The 20,183-nt window shown below is 40.7% G+C and overlaps 1 long non-coding RNA gene across 4 annotated transcripts in view; it reads right to left on the bottom strand.

Moving 5' to 3' along the window:
* The window catches only part of LOC118256752 (uncharacterized), a 171,381-nt gene that overhangs the window by 118,193 nt on the left and 33,005 nt on the right, over positions 1-20,183 (bottom strand). For 3 of the 4 annotated variants that reach the window (XR_004781318.2, XR_004781316.2, XR_004781315.2), the window contains exon 4: positions 11,157-11,302. This is a non-coding gene — a long non-coding RNA (uncharacterized LOC118256752). Of the gene's footprint in view, positions 1-4,038; positions 4,660-11,156; positions 11,303-20,183 lie in introns of those variants that run through there. The other variant, XR_004781317.2, reaches the window with a different exon arrangement.

Below are 20,183 nucleotides of genomic sequence, written 5' to 3'. Positions count from 1 at the left end.
TCATTAAAACAAAGTAAAGACTCTAGCTATTTTCAGCTTTTCAAAGACCAAATACAAACTTCTATCTTAAGCCAACTGCAGCAGCAGATATACTGGTAGGGAAACAGCCAGTGAAACGGTGGATTAAAAGAAACCACTTGACTCTTCAGGTGACATCTTTATGTTCCCTGAATTATTTCTGGCAGCAAACTCTCTGATATCTTATTAGAGTTTGGGTAGAGAAAAGAACTAAGATTACTTTATATTTCCTTGTCATGACCAGAAATGTTTCAAATACATTTAAGTTTTAAAAGGAGATTATTTTCTTTTTCGTCTTGTTAGAGACAATGTATTTTGCATGTGGTAAACCTGCAAAGTTTCTCTCTCAGTGACATCTGCATTGAATCTGTTTTATCAAGCCAACAGATGATTTTCCTGTTCAGCTCTGTCAACAACACAGTGATGTGAAAAAGAAAGTGATGTCCCCTATCATAAGCATTGAGCCCTCTCTCTGCCAAGGGGTGATGTTTCAGAGGCAGCAATCTGTAGAAACACATCAGCAGCAAAGCTTCCGTAGGTCCCTTGATGCCGCTGGGTCCAAGAAATAGCATTCAGGCAATGAACTTCCACAGAGGTCATGAGATATCTGTGGGTTTACAGGCCAAAGCCAGCTTCTCTTCCTACTCAACAAGGGTCAAGCAGATCCCAAAGGAAATGACTGACATGTGTTGCCTGGAGCTATTTACTTGTACTATTAATCCACCTCTGGTTGTATCCTTTCTCCCACATACCCTCCCAGTTTTATACAGAATTTTTATAGTATTTTAATCTCTAAGGATTTCATTCATTCAAATAAAGCCAGCCTGAAGGGATACGTCTCTGCTGGATAAGGAAGAAACATCCAGTAACTCTTAGCCACAAGCAAGAACAGAGTTAGGAGTTATTCTCTTCTTCCACTCAGATTCTTTTAAAAACCCAGCCACTGCTAGTCCCTAGGATTTCAATGATGCGCTTGTTGTTTTAGCCATAGCTCATGGCAAATACCAAGGGGAAAGACAGACGCTAAACAAAAGGTTGTAGCAAAGAAACGACAAATTAGTCAGAAAGAAAACTGGCTGCATTCCTTGACAGATGATCTCTGAAAACCAGCAAGCTTCCAGCAGCAAACTTGGCCTATCCGCACTAGCTCAGGCCCACTGAAGCCAGGAAATCTCTCTGCCACCACCAGTAAACGTTACATTAGCCCCTAACCATCATCCCCATCATCTGTTATCCCAGAGAAGAATTTATCTACACAGTCCCTATGTAACTAGCTTTGTAAGATCTAAATCTGTAAAATGTAAAATGTTTTTGAATGCACACAGTGCTCTCAAATCAGAATATCAAAAGGGGACAAGACTTACCCTTCCTCATGAGACAGAATAACCACCCAGCCCCAAATCCAGCCTGACCCCAGCCAACACTACCACAGGTGGCAGGCTGTTAAGCAGCCAGGTGGAGTCAATTTGAGGAAAATCTTCCTTAATCCCTGATAGTAGGACTGCAGTGTAAGCCAGGAGTGTTTGTAGCCTTCCAAATTTCTGCTTTTTCCTTTTGTTGTTTGCTAGTATTTCTAATTCTCTTTCTGTTATACTCCATTTACAAACATTGGCTTAATTTTCATTCATGCTGCTTTTATGCATTTTGAAGACGTAAAAACCACATGTGAAAACCACTCATAACAGCGCCTGCTTTCAGCCCTCTCCTTGGCTTCTTTTTAATGTATACAAGAGAAACCCACTTCTTGCTGTCACTCTCAGCCTCTTATTTTGGTTGCCAGTGGTGTGAGCACAGGACACGAGGATGTTTTCACATTCTTGAGAGCTTTGTTTTGCATCCTTTGACAAGGACGTTACTGTACCATTATGAAAAGCTTAACGTCTGCTCAGATGAAGTGCAGAGGCTTTCCTCACATCAGCTTCATAGTTTAGTCTCTAGGTTTGATCCTGGTCCTGACCCCAAGTCTTTCACAATAATTCCTAGTCCACTTTTGCTCAGTTTATCATATATACACTGAAAATTAAACTAATTTCAATTGCAAAGTCAGACTCTTAAAGGTTGCAAAATGGCACATTTATTGAAGCTGAAGCTAACATTTTCTCTCATTGTTCATTCATTTTGAAAATTTAAGGAGACAAGGGTATATGCTAAAAATAAATTTAACTGCTGCCACATGATTATAATAGACTAATACCTGCTACTATGATAGCTGGAACTGCATATGTGATACAGATATATTAAAGGGAAAATTCAGCTCACCTCAACCTCCTTAATTCATTCTTTCTAGGACCCCCTACTTCAGGTGTGGAAAAATGGGAGGCTGGACATATAGCGGGTATATACTGCTGGGGAGAGTATCTAAATCAGGCCCGGGCTTTCTCTGTCCTTTTAGTCCTCACTGCAATTTGTACTGCTGTTGACCTCTGGGGAGAGAGACCCAGGTCTGCGTCTAGTTTCAGTGTTTGTAGTTATCAGCCTGGCAATATTGTGCTGGAGAAGATAAGGGAGAGAAGGGAACTCATGGCTTTTTACTGTTAATAACACAGCCAAACCTGAACTGCCTAGGAAATGAAAAGATGCAAGGGCTTTTCATCCTGCTGAATGTCAAACCTCATCTGCAAACAATGGAGATGTTAGAAGAGCTTTTGAAAATAAAAGCAGTTTGCAAGAACGCTTCTATAATCAAGACTGTCAGACACCTAAGAGGCCAAGAGCATTGTGTAGCCCTGCCTCAGGAAGCTGGTCAGAGAGCTCTGGTTAGTAACTCCACAGTGAGGACAGGTCCCCCAACCTGCCCAGGAGGCACCAGGGGCGCATGTGAAGCCATGTACAGTGCAGGCCTCTCTGCTGTCAGGCGCGGGCCTGGTTATGTGCTAGAGGCAGCACCTTGGGCCCTCGGCAAAGAAGCCAGCACTGAAAAACTTGTAGGATACCAAGAAGTATCCATGGATTACTCCCCGCTAAAGGCTTGCCTTTAATGTAGAAACTGGAGTCCTCCAGGCGAAGGGCAGCCAGCCGGGCAGCATGGCTGTAGCGGGGGTCAGAGATCCAGCCCAGACACTAGACAGGGGCTGAGTACAATCTGGGCACCTCTGGAAAAATATACCCTCTTCCACAAACAGCAGTCCTGCATCATCAGTACACTGTCTGCCTCTAACACTGGCTCATATTTGTGTCAATTTCTAAGGGTCCCAAAATCTTGGAATCTTCTCCACTTTTCCCAAGTACTGTCTTGGCATCAGCACAGGCTTTCAGTGTGCTGAAATTTTATTTATCATTCTTAACTGACCAAAGTGGCTACCAAATGTTATTATTCACAATTGGCTAAAATTCTGCACTGTATTCTCACTTGTAAAACAAGCCTTTAACTGCATTTGTGTCCTCCTGGCTCTATGTCATGGTGCTGAGAAAGAAGTTCCTATTCTAGGAAGAGGAAACTTGCAATGAACTTTAAGCTATCCTGACCACAAATTTATAGACGGTTCTTGCTCCATGCAACCACAAAACACTAAGTTTGTTTTTGTAAAATGTTCATTAAATTCTCATTAGATATAATCCAGAACTTCCGTAGCTCTGTCAAGCTATCTGCTATAATTCTGCTGAAAAGTCAGCTAAGTATCAACCCACTATGCTCATTATCCAATCCATAAATGTCTGAATAAGAAGTGGAGGAGAATAGTGAATCAGAAACAGAGGTCTGTAGAAATAGCAGCACTCAAGCTGTGAGTTGCAGCAGCAGTCTTCTCATCAAATGTAAATCACCGCTGTGTTAAACCAACTTGATGTAGCCATGATTTGACTGAAATAATAGGACAGGAAACAGTAGTCATTACAGCACGGAATGGGTAAAACACACAAATGAAACAACGTCTGGAGAAGTTCAACCTCAGGGGGGTAATAAACTTGAACTAATTTCATTTAAAAGAGTTAGAAGCTTTCAGAAAGGAAGCAAGACACAGTTTATAAGTACAAGAACAGAGGGTTGAAATGACATGGTCTTTTTTTTTTTTTTTTTTTTCTGGCACCACTTCTTAAATAAGCTCAGTTTCTGCCATCCTTTCCACATGAGCTCAGAAAGCTGTCATTGCCTCACAGCCCCATATTCTGACAGCAGCACTCCTAGTTCTCCCTGTTCTGTGATGTGCTGAGCCTCTCAGATGATTTCATTCAAAGTGCTTCTGATTTTGTCGGCTGCCCCTACGTCAGTGTGCCCACAGACTTGGACTGAGAGACCCAGAACTCCAGTTTTTCCTCAGCAGCTGTAGAATTTCGCACACCCTGATCCGGCCTAGACAGATGCAGGCAGGTCGCAGGAATGGGGGTTACTCAAAATGAGACAGAGGTGACACTTTCAGAGGATTGTGGCCTTCGGGGCACTGACTTACGCAGATAACAAGCTCTTCTCTGTCCAGATTGTCTGTATCAGAAGTGCTACATTTATATCCTAGAAGCCTGTGTCTCAGAAAGCTGAACGCTTTTGCAGGGCATCTCCTCCCGGCAACGTTGGCAAAGCTCTTGAAAATATTTCTCATTTTTGGCTGGCCTTTCTCAGCAGCTCCATGGGTCAATCAGCCGAAATCCCCAACTGGGTTCAAGTAGCATGCTTAGAAAAACCCTCTGAAATGTGGGAAGGTTCATAAACTGTTAAAACAAGCAAAAAAATACCCTGCATCATATCTTTTGGATGAACACAAATGAAACAGACCATTTTGGAGATATCCAGTCTAGTATAAATTCTGTTTCTGTCAAATCAAGTAGGTCAACAGCATGCCTACAGATGACACAGCATGTTGTCCTTGCTTAAACCTCTATAAAACGTGGGACAGCTGGCATAAGGTTTAACAAAAATAAATATTATGACATGAAACGCTAACGTTGCTCCTTATCTAAGAACATTAATAATGGTTTGCACATATTCATCCAAGTCTAGGAGTCAGGAAATACATGTGTATGTCTCTTAGAGGATGAAAGGTTAAACCGAGTAACAAAAACTTAGCAGGGATGATGGAACAGAGCGACAGGACAGGGAATGAACTTTCAGTATTCATTAAGTACTGCACTACAAAATTAAATTGATTTTTGGAAAGCACCCTGAGATACAGAAAAAAAAGCTACTATATATATGATGCAGTGTTAATGTTACATCTGAACATTTCTTGCAATTCTTTACGCTTATTATCATATCTGTTTTAACATAGAGTAATGCCATTTCCTTGATGTCCGTAAGAACAGAAGCACTGAGGAGCAATGATGTTTTATTTATACAGATGCTTTTTTTTCCTTGTATCCTAACTAAGCAGTATTTCGAAGCCTTATTGAACTCATCAAATACAAAAGAAACACTACGTCTGCTTACAGGTGGGCCCAAAGAGATGAACAACCCAGGTAACAAAGCCATTCTCTGATTAAGGATGCTTCCTATTTACGAAGCTGTAAAAAAGATGACTCTAGTCAGAACACGAGGTTTGTGCATAATAAAAATTAGACCATTGTGTTTTTTGTTTTTGTTTTTGTTTTGAGGCTTTTATTGGTAAGACCTTTACCTGCGATATTTAATAAACACTATTCCAGCTAGCCCACAGCACTCCCATATATGGCAAAACAGAATGAAGGAAAAAAATCAGGCTTCAGTATGATATGAATAATAATTGTAAGTAAATAGCATTGTTACTTACTACCAGTTGATCAAAGACTCTGTCTTTTCAGATTATTAATTTTGTGAGGCTTACCATCATTCTACTATCTGAACTTGTTTTTTCTAGATAAGGCAATAAGAAAAGCAGCTAACATAACAACCACACCTTTCTCCTTAAAATGCATTTTACCTGTATCAGTTATAGTATTTTTAGTGTGTGGAGAGATAACATAAGTGGAACAGTAACAAATGCAGGTCAGTTATTTATTTGAAGGTAATGTGCTCAACTCATTTCATATATGCAGGAGTGAAAACATTATTTTCAATAAATAGGCAAAATGCATTTACTGTAGAAAGCTATTTTCTTTTTAAGAGATACAAGTATACTAATAAGATCTGTTTTTTCCTACAAAGGCCTTTTCAGCTAACACACAAAAGATCAAAGATCTGTAAGAAGGTTTTGTGTCTTCTGAAATGAAGGTTGAGGTTTGATTTGTGGAAAATGTGGCTATATAAAAAAACAAATCCTCAAATAGGCATAATGACAACATCACAGCAAAAATGAAAATAGCTGGTAAAAAAATGTTGTGAAGAGAAACATCTTATTTCTTCTTTACTTATTACTTTGTTTTGCTCAGGATATTAAGCCATTAATTAATTTTCCATTTACTTACAGGGCCAACGTGCTACCCAGAAAATTGGAGTTAGATTATGCAGTTAGAAAAGTCCTAAGGAATACAAAGAATATATTTTACGATGAGATCCCAAAACCCCAGGATTAAGGAACAGGCAGTCTCTGGCATAAATTACTCTAAATACAGCTATATCTCAAAGCAAAATGAACACTAAGGAATCATACTCCTGTTTGTCAGAATGCCAGCAACTGAAGCCCCCTTTTGTCATTTTCAGAAGATCACTTCAGGTCAGATTGCTCTAAATCACCATCGCCACAGCTGTGGATCTCCATATCCATGCCAGCAGCAGCTAAGCCAACAAACAGCTGCAGCCTTTCAGTGAAATGTTCACTCGCTCACCAGCCAGGGAAGAGCAGCAACTTGTAACTAGCTGAGAACTCCAGTGCTCAGCAGTCTCATCAGTCCAACTCTGAATAAATGCCAGCAAGGAGAATTTTACTGTAGTACTGTTAGCTTTTAGTCTATGTTCAGACATGGACCTGCCAAAAGAATAAAAGTTTCTGCTTTCTGCCCCTCATGCTTTCCCTCCATGCTCTCTACAGTCTGGGGCCTTGCCTCACTTGCAGCCAGTGTTTCTTTTCTGGAATGGACCATCTCATGATGGAGCTTTATCTCTCTGATACTGAGCAGGACTTCCACCCTGCTGCTTAACAGTAAGTGAAGTTTTAGGAAAATCTGTATGTTCCCATGGGAAGTTTGGATTACAAAGAATTACAAGGAATTTGTAATGATTTCAGAGAATTTCTGGTGGAAATCTCTTTCCTTGGAAAATTCTGATCGGCATCTCTGTAAAATGTTTGCTTACCAGAGACACAGTTTTAGGCATATGGAAACCTCTTGTGGTACAGCCCAGCAATAACAGTGAAAAAATAGCTATTATTGCCTATTTGTGAGTTACCTGCACTTCTTTTAATGGCAGTTTGCATTCACCACGCAGCTGCTGTGAGCGAGACTTGCAGTTGGAGATGCATTATATATTCAGCAGCACTGAGATCACAGTGACGTGCAAAGCAAGGCGAGAGAATCACCCCTTCATCCATTCCAAAAATACTCCTCTTACAGCCAGCGAGAGCACGCGCTGCAGCCGATCCATCTTCCACCACAAAGACCCAAGTTACATTTCCAACTGCTCCATTTTTCCAAGACTGGAGGACGTCACAGAGACAGGTACCTCACTGAAGTTCTCAGTTGCTCGTTTATTTTTAAACGTTTATGTTATTTCTCTCTGTAATAGCCTCAGAGTCACACGAGAGACAAACAGGCACTCACCCTGTTAGTATGCGTAAAAGGCTCCACAGGCTTTGTGAAAGATTCACTCTAGCAGAAGCAGACACAGGAATCATGATTGTAAGTATAAACAGAAGGGAATCACACTTGCACTGAAGTGGGTCTGAGTATATATGTATGTGCATGTGCGAAGGGGGGAGAGCCTGGGTGTTCACTGAATTATATTTCTCCCCCCGCTAGTAACAGTATCCTACTGTTGTATTGCTTTTCAGCCAAAGATCTAAATGTATTTTACATAAAAGACAGGCAGCATCATTTCCTTGTGAAAGGAAGAGAAACTGAGGCACTGGAAGAGAGCATGGCTTGTCTTTTATCCAGTTGTGGGCTCCCCGGTAAAAAAAGGACAGGGATCTCCTGGAAAGAGTCCAGCGGAGGGCCACAAAGATGATACGGGGCCTGGAGCATCTTTCCTATGAAGAAAGGCTGAGAGACCTGGGTCTGTTCAGCCTGGAGAAAAGAAGACTGAGAGGGGATCTCATCAATGTGTGTAAATACCTGAGGTGTGGGAGACAGAGGGATTTGGCCAACCTCTTTTCAGTGGTTTGTGGGGACAGGACAAGGGGTAATGGCCACAAGATGGAGCCCAGGAAGTTCCGCACCAACATGCGAAAGAACTTCTTCACTCACAGTGAGGGTGACGGAGCACTGGGACAGGCTGCCCAGGGAGGTTGTGGAGTCTCCTTCTCTGGAGATATTCAAGGCCTGTCTGGATGCCTACCTGGGCAGCCTGCTCTAGGGAACCTGCTTTGGCAGGGGGGTTGGACCCGATGATCTCTTGAGGTCCCTTCCAACCCCTACAATTCTGTCATTCTGTGATTCTGTAAACTCATTCAGCAATCCATTAGAAGAGCACAAACTACAACTGCTGTCTCCTCACGCTCCAGCCAGTGCCCTACCCAGCAGCAATGCTGCTTCTCTGCGCCAGACCCCAGAGGCGGGGTGTTGCAGAAATTGGTGTGGTGAGAAGAGACCGCAGCCTGAAAGCTGAGAACTGTGGTGCGAAATCTGTGACATTCTTCATGTCCATGACACTTCTGCCAGCTTGGTAGGGCCTTGCTCTTGCATATATACACAGGCAAACATAACATAGACAAAAGTAACTCATGTGACAGGAACTTTTTTCTCCTGCGTCAGCTCTGGAGAAGTCCAGGATCTAACTCTGACTGCAGTTACTTCATGCCCACAGTCCAGAGTGAAAGATGTTGCATTGAGGCAGTCTGATTTCAGCCTTGTAAATACATCTGTCCCTGAATATATTTCAATACATTTGTGGTAGTATCAACACTCTGAGGTGGTAGGACTGGAAAAAAGACAGGCACAAGGATGGGATGCAGACTGCAGTATTATTCTGAATATTCAGAATGAAGGTAAAAGCAACAAGTGAAATGCAACCTTTCATCCAACGTATATTCCAAAAACTCTTGCAGGGATCCACAGAATTAACCTTGTCTCAGCTCTTTAGCAGTTTCACTGCCATAGTGTGCTTGTTTAGTTTGTGATGGAAATAGTGTCTTTCAGTTATCATTATTCATTACTTTAGCTTCTCCTACAGTTTTATTTGTCCTCCTAAAACTCTCCATTGAGTTTGGTTGGGATATAAATAAAGATCTCTTGGGATTCTGGATCTTGCTTTCTGAACAAAAATTTCAGTGACTCATTCTCATACATATTTTCTTCCATTATCTTCATCACGGGCGAATGTTCATTCTCATTCCAGAAGGTCAGAAGGAAAGAAGCTGCGACCAGCTCCTGTCAGAAGTAGGTCAGAACACTCTTTCCTTACATGTCCTTAAACAAAGGTGAGTTATTTTGTAACCAGAGACTCTTGGAGTAGTTTCTGGTTACAACTAAATCTCCTGAAGCCCTGGAGTTGTGGGGAGACTCCTGTCCAAAAAAAGGCAAGTTGCTAATCAGAAGAGCGGTGCCACACTGACTGACAAGTCTAATGACTTCATTTGGCATCTCTAACTTGTAAGCTAGTCGACGCCTTATTGTTTTTTGTAACGGATATGTATGGCTGTGGCGTCAAGAACTGTCATTCCTAATCACTACAAATATTAGTCTGAGTAATAGACTTGGAAAAGGACAAAGTCTGCAGAAGCACTGCCTGGTGGGGACACAAATTATCTGACATACACCCTGTATATCAGTGCATCAACAGATTATTTCTAAAGGATAATTTCCTATCTACTTGAAACAGGCATTTTGTATAACTATAAAACTCCATGGCTGGACATCACTGGCAAAATCTCAAAACATGAATTTCTGAGGATGCTATCAAGTGCCTAGTCCTTTTTCATACATTTCAATGTACAGTAGACATTGGTGCATTCAGCTTTTCTAAAATATTCCCATTATATGTCCCTTCACATACTTCTGACAGATTCATTCAGTTTCATTCACAAAGCTCTCAGATACTTCTCTAATCTTTCCCCAGACACAAAGTCAGCCATACCTCTCCTCCATCATTTAGTTCTTTACACCAAACACTGGCAAGATAATCAGAAGTCTGGTGGTTGTGACTGGTTGTAGATCATGCACTGCCCAGTGCTGGTGGGGGACAACTTGTAGGATAATCTTGAGAAAACTCTCTGAAAGTGAAACTTTTCCTGATGGGTCAAAACTGTTGCCCTCAGCTCACTTTTCTTTCTGACTCAGTGACTTCAGACAACTTCACAAATATCACTTGCAATGAGTGTCTAAAAATGCAAATTTCATCAAAACCCAACTTTTTATCTCAGTTGAGCAATAGCTTGAAGCTGCTGCATTTTGCAGAATCACACTGCTTTGCTTTTGGTAAATCAATCCAAGAATAGATATTCATGCGGTTATAGTCCTTTTCTGGAAAAGGGCTTTATCTCGTATGCCTGGTGTTACAGCTCTCATTGTTTATGTAACAAAATGACGAATCAATAGTTGTGTTTACATTTAATAAATTATTGATAGCTCTCTGAAGAATCTAAGGCAGAGTGCTACTGAACTATGCAATCTCTTCTCCGTACCAGCTCTGCACTGCTGCCAGGAAACTTCAGGTTGCAGTCAAGGTGCTGGTTACAGACTGTAAAGTTCTTAATGGCTTGAATTCCATCAGCTTTCCTTCTCTGTCTTGCAGCATTTAGCACTGCGATAATTCAGCAAGCTTTCCCAATGCTGAAACTTCAGAGGGTCTGGTATTTAGGGTCAGGCTGTCCCCAGGAGCAAGCCTTCCTGCCTGGTGGCATTAGCAGGAGTTGGCCATTGTAGCATTGTTCGTGCTTCTTGATCAGATTTTTTCTCCTGTTGGAGGGTATTTCTTGTTCCTGGCTTTTGCTAGTTACTGATGTTAAAAAAGATTATAAAGCATAAAGTCCTTGTAATGGTGAACGCTTCTAACACCATATTATGTTACCAGGTTAGGGCAGTACATCAGTGGGCACAATATACCTGTGCAATCTGTAACAGTCAGACTCCTTAGGCATTGCAAAAGTATTTAAACAACCAAAGTGATACCTGAAAAGGAGCCTTGTACTTTTTTTTCCTACCTCTTCTTTGCAATATAGAGAGGGGTGAGGTGATTTCCTTGGCTTGAACCCAGCTCCACAATGATTCCCAAACCATCTGCCCTCTCCTGCGTTGCGTTGCCGTAGGACACGTGTGGATAAGCAGCAGCCAGATGTGGCGTGTCCCTCTGTGAAACCACAGGAATATGAAAGCAACAGAGATGATTTTAGTTCTCCGAAATAAAGCTGTTCTCATTGTTCTCTGACTCTACTGTCAACAATGAGACAACACACACTGCAGTTCACTGGTGTATTTAATGCACACTTAATTAGAATTAAATAGCATTAGGTCTTTCACATTGGCTTTAATATTAGACATAATTGTTCCAAATCTTGACAGGAAAAAGACTAAGAAAAGATGTTTCCTTTCACCTAATTTTTCTCTGGAGAATTGAAGAGTTGTTACAGATTTTTAAGACGTCTCTCAAGAACAAAATGTGGAAAAAGTAGCAGGTCCATGAATATTTAACATTTATTCAAAAAAGAGCCCATTGTTCATTTTAGCCAAAAATACCAGCTAAACCCTGTCTATTTCTTTTCTTTGAAGTTCTCACAGTCCCATGTATGTGTTCTAGCTCCCAAGTACTTGACAGTCACTGATGCACTGGCTAATACTGATAAATGCATCTATATCTCCTCTTATATCAAAGGATGGAGTAGCACATTCTTCTTTTATATACTGAGTTGGGTGAAACCACTACTGCTTATTTATAACTATTATCAGATGTTTATATGCATTCAAAATATTATCATGAAGGAAGAAGAGAATCTGTAACACTTGAATACCTGGCTATCATGCTGAGCCTTAGTAAAGTACCATGGAAGAGGGAATATCTCAATTCACTAATTAAATAGGATTTTCTAATTATCCTTATAAAAAGGGAGACAAAAGAGATGGTCCTTCCTGGCAAGTTCCAGATTTTACACCAGGATAGTGCAAAACTTTCTTAGACTAACAGACGAGTTAGGAGCAGCACATTTGCAGATACAATAGAAGTCACTGTACCAATTCTGTTTACTAATACAGCAAATATACTTTTCTTTCTCTTTCTTTCATTCCCTCCTTGTATAGCAAGGATCCTCTTTGTCCTTACTACCTTCATGTTTTCAACACTGCACCAAAGAAGCTGTCTATCTGTTTTCAATCTTTCTCTGAGCAATTCTGCCATTTCTTATTATCATTTCTACAGTAATGAGTTCAGCAAAGGAAAGGGTGCATAATTACTGAGATACGGAGGAGAAATACAAGTTTCTAGCTTCCCTAGGATTTCTAGTTGGAGTAGGGAACCAATAAGACAAGAAGCCTAGAATTGCTTCCTTTTCTCAGATATCTACATTTTAACAAAACTGTAAGTCAAAAATGCTTCCAAAAGAATAAACAAATGGCTTGATTCCAATAAAGACACCCTGGAGTACACCTAATTACAGATTTCTGAAAAACAATACATGAAATTAGATGATAAATTGGCATCAGTTTATTTGAATGTAGATCTAGGGGCCATATTTTAAGACCTGTATTACTGCACACATAAAACTTAGTCACTGCCCTTCCTAGGCATTTCTATCAAGGCAAAACATCCAAGTGGGTTAGTATATCACCACAGCAAGATGAATTTCAGACTTTATCAGCAGTAAGTCCACATCCACTTACTGGCAATAAGATATTTATGATGCAATTGCAAATTCTCAATGCCATAAAGATGTTATGAAGTACTGCGTATACCATGATCAGAACTTAATGAAAAGGAGATGAGAAATAAGATTTATTTAAAAAAATTAAAAAAAAAGGAAATAACTGACCTTTCACAAAAATCTCCCAAGCTGTAAAATTCAAGTTTAGATTTCAAATGCCCCAGTACTTTGGGACCCAAGTTGCTACGACCTGCTAGAGGCAGAATAAACCATCTGGATATTTAAAAACAAAGGAAGGGCTATCAGCAGGTTCAGAAGTAGTCCCGGCTCTCCTGCACAGTCCCAGAGGGAGGTTTTCAGAAGTTCCTAAGGGCCAATACGGTGTTCTGGTGATAAACAGCAAAGATTGAAAATACCAGGCCAGCACAAATTCCCACTCAGTGCAACTGCATCGTTGAGCCAGCAAAGTATTTTTGAATAATCTCTTTCTCTGTGACATTTCTGCTCTGCTAAAGAAGTTACTAAACACTCATCACCTAATTTTTAGAATGAATAAATGTTTCAGAGCAAGGCACAGAAATGAGACTGATTACTTATGACATAATCTGCCAGTGTGAGATAATTCTAGCCAGCCAGAATTTACCTTCAAGTTTATTTCTTGAGGCATGGAGATTTATAACTTGGCTGTCATCTTAGTTAGTTTATCAGTGATTGTTTCATTAGCCACATGAATGTCTAATCTGCTTCTAATCTTGCACAGCTCTTGGCACAAAGTTATTTTATGAGAGTGAGTAACGTGAGTTATGTGTTGTGTTAAAAAATGTTTTCCTTTTTTTCAGCATTTAATTTTTGTCCTTTTAATGTCACATTAAATATTTTAGATGAAGACTGGTTTATTTATTGTAAGTGAATATATCCAGCAATGTTCCTTTTGTTTAAAAAAAAAAAAAAAGACTTCAGTCTTTATTAATTTAAATTTTTATGATATAGAACAGACTATAATATGGATATGGAAACCAAACGTTCATTTCATTGTAATTCTATTCTAAAGGATTCAAATAATGAGATAGTTTAAATGTACAGGAAAGGAAAGGATTCCTTTGGGAAAGCCTGGCATTCCTCTTCAGCCTCACTAGCACAATTCAACCACTTTACCTTGGCAGTGCAGGCCAGCATCCAAAGAGATGGGTGTGTAATTTTGCAATTTTTGCATATAGCCACTTGTAATTCATAATGAAACATTATTTATCTCTGTAACTCGGTCATTCTTGCTGAGGTTGGCAGCAAGGTGTGGAAGAAGACTGGTTCCTAAGGGTGACCCCCAGGCAGGCATGGACAACCCGGCCTCACTGCACTCATATACCTCAGCCACACGTTGGCCAGCCCTGGTCAACGAGCCACAGAGCTGTCTGCCAGAGGCCGGGTTAAAAAGACTTTCTGGGAGAAATAGAGACCGAGTGCAGCTCGGTCAGCCCCCGCAGAACATGGAGAAACTCACAGAAGCACAGAATCACTGAAAGGATTGGGTTGGAAGGGACCTTAAAGACCATCTAGTTCCACTCCCCTGTCATGGCAGGGACACTGCCCACCACACCAGGTTGCCCCAAACCCCATCCAACCTGGCCTTGAGCACTGCCAGGGATGGGGCAGCCACAGCTTCTCTGGGCAGCGTGGGCCAGGGCCTTACCATCCTCTGAGGGAAGAATGTATTCCATATATCTGACCTAAATCCACCCTTTTTTAGTTTAAAGCCATTAATCGGATTAAAGTTCTCAAAGATTGCACGTCAGATTTCACTAAGGCTTAGGACTAATCTTTAGCTGGGGTCAGGAAGAAAGCCTCTTTCCTTGGGGCTGTTTGGAACAGCATCACAAGGGATTTATCTTTTGTTTCGGACAGCCTCTGTGCAGGTTATCATTGCAGAAGGGATACAAGCCAGCTGAGACCAACCACCGCACTTTCACTACAGGTCTGTCTTCTTACACCCACCAAAGGCAGACTTTGTAATAACTTTGTAATTCTGCTGTGTTTCATTTCAAGTGTGAGTCCTTCAAACGGCCCGAGCTGTTCAGCTCCTTGGATGCCAGGTGATGCCTGGCAGGAGCTGCCAATTGACCAAGAGTCAGGGCTTCTTGCAGGCAACTGAGCCTTGCCAAACTGTAGTATATAATGTTCAGGCTGCTGGAGCTTAAATCCATTCTTAGCTAACAAATCGATAGGGTTATAAAATAATCTGAACATCGTTTAAAAGGTCATAGCCAGGACTGAGCGAAAATCTGACTATTAAGAAAGGATGAAAGATAAAAAGAGAATAAAATTAAATAGGACTTCTGATCAGCCAAAGCATCAGTCATTATTAGAAATTCTTTACAGGCAGCACTTTAACCTGCATTGCCAATTACCCAGGATTTGCCACTACAAGTCCATGGCCTTAAACAAAGCTGTTTAGTTTCTGTAAAGTTTGATCCTTGTGAAAACAGCTCCTAATGATGAAGCTAACGCCCAACATCCACTGACTAAAATTCCTAGATTATCTCAATAGTAAGATAAGGGGAATAAGCTGCTAAATAGTGGAGTCCCATGGAATTAGAGATGAATTCCTGAACCTAACATACATTTTCCTTCCACCCCTTTTAATTTCAAGGTATAGTTAACAAGGGCTATCAACTATCTTTCGGGGTGCAGATTGGTTTCCCTGCAAGGCATACATATTGCAAGCACCAATTAAGGGAACACAAGAGTACTGTCTGAAAAATTGCCTCTTCTCCTCCTGCATTTATGGATTTAATTCATGTTGTTCTGGTCAGACACACTGCAGTGTGATAGCAATTAAGTGATCAAATTTTTAGATAGAGAAGAAACCAAACAAGACACAGTACAATCAGAGTAGCAGCACATATGCTGCAGGGGCAGTTCCATCTCGTCAGCCCACTGAGCACAAGACATTTCTGCAAGCACCTCTGCATTGATACTCTATGACATATTTTCACTATTTTGCATCCAAAAAAAAAAAGGGGGGTACAACACCATAGTCCTGCACACATCAAACACAGCTTCATTGCTTTTTCTTATTCTAGTAAGGATATCCTATACTTTATATCAGTAATTTAGTAAGGTTTGATTTTTATTTGGTTGGTTCTTTTTACTGCATTACAGTTTGTCAATTAATACTATCTTCCAATAGCTCTGTGATCTCTCCATAGTTTACAATGAGATCCTAGCCAGCAGAACTTCCTGGAAAAAGTCAAAGGAGACTCAATAAAATGAAATTCTCTTTCACCACAAAAATTTTTTTTGATGCTCCCAGAAATGTGCTGTTGCTCAATTCTACTCAATGTCAGTAGGTGGAAATACTTAAGAAAATACCTGCAATTTATAGAAGAACCAAATAAGTGATCGTTCCTGTAGAAATATTTTGATTTTTGTGTGTGTGTGTGAAAATAGAGGCAGTTATAGGACAGAACCATGTGTTTTGTTTCACTGATAGTCCCACTGCAACCACAAGCAGAAAAGAAGTTGTCTGCACAAATTGATAAGAGGGTCATAAATAAGGAAATTCTATTCTCTGTGCCAGCTTCCCAGCAGACCATGAAGAAAAGTCCAGACTTCACAAGTTCTCACTTTCTTCTTCATACTCTGGTGATATTTCTCTGTAGTCACTTTTCCAGCAGTTTCAGTCCTCTCCTGGGAAGATGCTTGCAATATTACCTCAGAGCAGGGCAAAGCAGTGCAGGTGTTTTTGAAGGTCAGCAACCCCTACGACCTAGTTCAAGCAGCTGGAAGGAGCCTGTTTATGGTGCTACTGGCCGAGTGCTGCTTTGTTTTTGTAGCAGGAGAGTGGAGGCCACAGCTGCTACTGGAGCAGCAGGAAGAAGATAGACACTCTCTTCCGAGTACCGGTGCTCTGCCCTCTCCTTTCTCCCCAGCTCTAGGGAACAGAAGGCAGGTGCTAAAAGAAAGCAAGTGGTCAAGAAAGCATGTGATCAAAACATGGAAATAAACTGAAAAAAATGCATAGTTTAGATACATCATGAAAGAAAAGGCAGAAGAGACTCAGCTGTAGCACCTCATTACTCTTGTTTCCTCTTGTTTTGGGGAGGACGAAACAGCTTGCAGACATCTGTGCTGACTGGATACTATGGTGATATTATGTTGGGATACACAGAGAAAGAAAAAGGAATCCTGGAGGTCGCTGAGATTAACAGATCCTCCCTGACTTTGCTCTTTGTGGGCCTGCTTAGCACAGTGCTTGGTTTTAACCTGAAAGGCAGGTAAGACAGAGCAGAAGACACAAATCAGTATCTGTCTGTCTAAAGCTACTCCCTGCAGTGCACATGCGGGCTGCATAGGAGGGGAACCTGGGCACCAAACTGGCCCTACAATTTCTGATAAAGTACAGTTTGCATTGAAAGAGCAGCATCCTCCAAACTGTCTCAGAGATGACCTGTAACACTTGGTTTGTCTTCAGAGAGGATGCAATTTGCAGTACTGTGAATTCCCCATTGGCATGTCTTTCTTGAGATTTTTGAAATTCTATTGCTCTGTGACATTTTTGTAAAGACTGACAGCATTAAGTGGGCCAATCAACTTCTCAAGCATTTTTAAGCTGAAAACTACACAGCGACAAGCGTTTATTCCTCCTGTTGCTGGAGAGAGAGGCTGTGTTTATTTCTCTCTCTTGAAGACAGGGACGTATTTTTTTTCCAGGCTTCCAAATACTCACTTTTAACCAGACCTAAAGACATAGTCCCTTACCCTCTGCCCACAAAGGTTCAATTGGCATCATCCTCATGAAGCTTGTTTCTGACATAGGGCCTATATCCGTAATTGGTAATGTTGGTGGTCTTCAGCACAGCTCTAGCAGCAATGCACAACTGAAGGAATGTGAGAGAAAATAAGCTTTAATGTGGGAAATGTGTCCACAAAACCTAAAACTGGAAGAGGAAAAAAAAAGATCATTTAAAATTGCAAATGTTAGCAATTTCCTTTTAGTGAGCTCAAGTTAATAAACTTAGCTTTTAATAAAATCCTATGATACATTTTTCTGACTCTGCAAATGCAAAGGACCAGAAGTTTTTAAGTAACATTACTGGACAACTGAAAAGTTAGCATTTTAAATGCACGATTTTCTCCTTTTATCAGGGAAATTGATCCTTTCCTGAGGTTTGGGGTGTGTGCAGATACAAATGAAACTAGCTTCTGTTTAGCCATGAAATGCAAGGAACTATATAATGTGCATTTCCAATGCCAGTGGAAATTTTGCACTACTCTGACTAAGCCAAAGAGCCTTATGACAGACAAAGATCTGCTAATCCACAGTAATAGAAAGGAAAGAAAGAAATCTTGTGGATCTCACTGTCTGTGGATTTTAAGAGCAGTCCAGGGGTCCTGACAGAAAGAAAGAAGACTTCAGAAGGAGCACTTGTGCCAAAAGACTAGTAACATTTTGCAACACCTGCAATTAATACAGCAAGGAAACAAGTAAGTGTAACTAACAGTGGAGTTATTTACTGAAAACAGTCAAGAGGTTCACATTTCTATCTGCATATTTTTAATAACCAACATCATCTACAAAAAAGCTGTACTATGTAGCAAATAATCTAGTGCCAATTAGCCAGACCAAATGCATCTGACACAAGTCTACATGCACACCCAAAATGAAAAAAAAACAAAAACACAAAAAACCTCCCCCAAACCCACCATGCCCTCACTCCACTTCTCGGGAATTGTTTAATATCAGAGACAGTGGCAAGGAAGTGTGATATTTCTACAGCTGCATACAACGCCCTCCTCACTGCTTCTTGTTTGTCATACCTCTTTGACGGGAGGAAGGTATTCTGATTTGTGCTGGTATGGCAAGAACATTTGTATCAAATATGATAGCATATTCATGATACTACTCAAGTCCGAGTGAAAATATTTTTGACACTATAGCCTTGTTTTCTTCAGTCACAGGTTTCTAATTAAATCAAAGAACTAAGATAAATTATATGAAACTCTATGTAGATACACTCTCATAAATTCTCTTTTGGCTCATATGGCTACTTCCCAAGCACAATTAAGAGCAGGCTGCATTGTTATTCACTGCTGTTGCAAAGTGTTCTGGAAGTGCTTCAGCTGTGTTTTTGAACTCAGATCAAAATGCCAATACACACTTTTAACAACACTTTATAAAAGAAGAATAAAAAGAACATAGCTTATTAGAAAACTGAGCTATGACAATAGTATCATTTTACTGACACAACAAACTACATTTTAGAAGTTAAGCATATTTCAGATTTTGAACTAGCCTGAGAACATATGAAGATGTTCTCCGTGTTTCTTCAAATATGTTCTGTATCCAGCTTGTTGCTGCTTCAGCAAGCTTTCAGCAGAAGTACATTAAACAGCTAAAGGGCATTCTGTCTTGGTGTATATCATTATTGAAATAATATTGAGTAGAATCTCCAGGTTATTAAATTTACTTTTTCATTGAAAATTATGAATCATCTGAATGAAAGCAACTCTGCAATGAATATAATCTACTTTTTTCTGATCAGATGTTTTTGAACACACTATCTTGAAGTGCTACCTTGAACCTGGCAGAAAAAGTAGACTGTTCTTCATGGTACCTTTTCTGTTATCCATCCAAAGGCAGCTAACTGGTTAATGTTCACGTCTGGGTTTCGGTACATGATTGTTGTGTTATAGCACCTGTCACTAAAGATCTCAAAGCAATTTGCAAATGTTAATCAGCTGAGCCTCACGACTATTCAGCCAGTATGTTATTACACACGCTGGTAAACAGAGATGTGAAAGCATGGCAGACTTCTCACTAGGGTCATAAGAGATAAGCAGTATCTTTGTCTTCCACTTTGTCTCCTAGAAAAAGAATTTTTTGTTGTTGTTGATTCATCTAGGGAAGCACAGAAAGCTGCACTAGTAAGGGAGGCGAACTGGCCCCAGTACTCCAGCCAGCAAAAGACACAGCACAAAGAAACGTGTGTGATAGTCCAGGCACTACCAGTCAGAATCCCCATTCCCTTCCATCTCCCTTTCCTGCCACAGCCATTGGCACGGTGTCCTGGTCCTTGCCAGCAAGCTGGAACCAGCTGGCTCCTGTAAGGCACTGTCGAAAGACCACTGAAATACCTGGCTCCCTGGGGCTACAAAATCCCAACATGGTGTGGCCAAAGCCAGAGAGGAGCCACAGGCCACTTCGTTATGCTTGGTAGGCTAGGTATTTCTCATGCTGCCAGCTAAAAATCTGGAGTAAACCCGTGTACTCCCTTGCTGATCTTTTCTTCTCCAACCCCCTCATTTTGCAGCCATAGCATCTTCTTACATGCCAAAGGCTGAAACATAGCTATGCCTGGAGAAATCAAAACGCTTCCTTTC

This window comes from Cygnus atratus, chromosome 14 (assembly GCF_013377495.2).
Source record: "Cygnus atratus isolate AKBS03 ecotype Queensland, Australia chromosome 14, CAtr_DNAZoo_HiC_assembly, whole genome shotgun sequence".
Taxonomy (NCBI): domain Eukaryota; kingdom Metazoa; phylum Chordata; class Aves; order Anseriformes; family Anatidae; genus Cygnus; species Cygnus atratus.
This window is presented reverse-complemented; position numbering and strand designations above follow the sequence as displayed.